This window comes from Capra hircus, unplaced genomic scaffold (assembly GCF_001704415.2).
Source record: "Capra hircus breed San Clemente unplaced genomic scaffold, ASM170441v1, whole genome shotgun sequence".
Classification (NCBI taxonomy): Eukaryota; Metazoa; Chordata; class Mammalia; order Artiodactyla; family Bovidae; genus Capra; species Capra hircus.
In genome coordinates this window covers 6,071-8,526 of record NW_017196368.1, presented here as the reverse complement: position 1 = coordinate 8,526, position 2,456 = coordinate 6,071, and the positions used below count along the sequence as shown (strand labels likewise).

General features: G+C 43.4%; 1 pseudogene; it reads right to left on the bottom strand.

Annotated features, from left to right (window-relative positions):
• Positions 1 to 398: 398 nt before the first annotated feature.
• On the bottom strand, positions 399 to 2,167 carry LOC108634979 (annotated as a pseudogene).
• Between the last annotated feature and the right edge of the window lie 289 nt (positions 2,168 to 2,456).

Genomic DNA, 2,456 nt, shown 5'->3' with positions numbered 1-2,456 from the left:
TATGCCTGGGTGCAGACCCGGGTTGGGCCGTGAAAATTTGTGTGTGTGTGTGTTTAAACACATCAGGTTCCACAGGAGGAGCTGGGGGTGGTGCCGGGGGCCAGGGGCCTAAGACGGCCTTTCCGTGAGCTGGCTTGCCTACCCCCGTGGCAGGAAAGCTGCTGGAGATCAGAGGCCGCCCAGCCTAGAGAGAGGAGAAGGCGAAAGGAGCCTGAGGCCTGTGGGTCCTGCCACACGCTCCCACACGCCCCGCCTAGCAAGGTCTCGTGCGAGGGGACCCAAGAAACCTTCCCTTTAGCCGTCAGGCACCGCTTTGGCTGAACCACGCTCCAATCCTTACCGGTCCCGTTGGCGGAGGTGACAGAACTGCCTGCTGCTCACCTGCCCTAGGCAGTTACCAGATTAAGGATGGCCTCCTCAGGTCTGGGGCCCGCCTCAGCTCCCCTCTACAGGCGTGCGGGCTGCCTGAGATGATTGGCTGCCAGGTGTCGGCGCCTGCAATCTGATTGGCCGGGAGGCCGAGTTGGGCGCCTGAGCCGGCGATGGATTTCCCCCGCCTCCCCGCCCCCCCTCGGCCGCCACACACCCGGTAAAAACACCCACTGTGGGCGTGGTCAGGCCGAATCTGAATCTCAAGGGTCTTGGGGTCAAGATTGCTCAGCTCACCAAACACAAAGAAAGAAAAAACAGATGGCACAGTCGCCAGGGCACTGGGCTGAGAACGGCCTCCAAGTCTATCAGGGGAGTCAGTGATGGTGTCCAGCACTCACAGCCCTCAGGGGTGACCTCCCTTAAGCAAGTTCTTTGCTTAAGGAATTTGATCGTACAGTGGATCTTGAAGCCCCTCCTCTTGGAATTACATTTCAATCAATGCAGGGCAGCCTGACCTTGTTTTTGCACAGTCTATTCTGAGCTGAGAATGAGCTTTAATTTTTTCTTCTTATTTTTTTTTTTAATCTTATGCTCTACACTTTTAATGGCTGAGGAAAACCGAAAATAATTTTATTTTCTGACGTGAAAATTGTGTGAAATTCAAATTTTGGAGTCTTTAAAGTTGGAACAGGGGCTTGCCAGTTTCTTTGGTTATTATTTATGGCTGAAAACAATTAATCGCCCAAGATCATATTCGCAAAGCCTAAAGTATTTCTTTCTTGGCCGTTACAGAGACTTTTTTAAATGCCCTGTTCTGCTGGAAGTCTCCTAGTAGTCATATGGGAGAGTAAAGTTTTGGTTTTGTTACAATATTTTCTTCTCTATTATATTCATTTTTCATTCTTTACTAATTTCATTCCTTCATATCGCTATAAGTTTCCTTTAATGGAAGCAATTAAATAACATCAAATAAAATACATCTGTTGGTACTTTTAACAGGTAACATGTTAGAATGTATATGCTCAACTAAAAATATGTTGTATATATACAGTAAATACCACTTTAAGTAGCTTCAGAACTTGTATCTGGTTTCAAGTTGCTAGGAAGGTTTGGTAAACATCCAATATTCTAACCTCCAGCTGTTCTCAACTTCAAAAAAAAATAAAACTTTTTCAATAATTTGTTATCTCAAGTTTAAACTCCATTTTAGCTACATATATGAACATGCTTTCTAGGTCACATGATTTAATCTGACATATTGCCAATAAAGAAAATTTTTGAATACCTTAGTTAAAAGAGAGATGTTGTTTTCTTCTTCCAGAAAGACAGGTAGTGAAGCCGATCTTTGAACAGTTTGTCGGTTTTTATGAAATCCATAAAGATTAAGCTGTCGAATTAAACTTTTCATACTCTTGGTTTCAAATATTCTGAAACGATCCTTTCTTTCCAAGACTTCTTTCTTGAAGAGTTCTTCATTGATCACTCTACATGTGCCTGTCTCATCTCACCAAACAGATTCAAACTGATCACTTTCAACTATATTCCAAAGTTTTTGTGGAAATGTGAGTGAAAGAAAATCATTCCCATCATCTTTTTCTGGGACAGAATATGTGTAGTATGGCCTTTTGATCACAAGATCCTCAGACAAAGCCTGAAAAGCATATTCTTCAATCATAGATCTCAAAACTGAGTCCCCAGTTGTATAATCATACAAAGAAGATCTAATGGAGGTTTCTGAACCAGTGGATTCATTTTTAGGAGGTCCATCTTGAATTTCTGAAGAAATATGTGCCATCTCAGGGAAATCTTTCTTCAGATAATTTTCTCATTTGTCTGGTTTTACACAATGCAACTTCAAATGATGTTTGGCTGGCCTACAGAGAGAAACTCTCTGGACCATCACAGAGGTCCTGCCAGTCAAAAGCTGTGACATAGCAAAATCACTGGTCTCCTACAATCGAAGGTTAGTTGCGACATGACGAAGGTTAGTTGTGACATGACAAAGTCACTGGTCTCCTAGCAATTGAAGGGTAATGTTCAACCAGTGTTTACTTCAGCATCAACTTAAAATACAGACTGCTGAC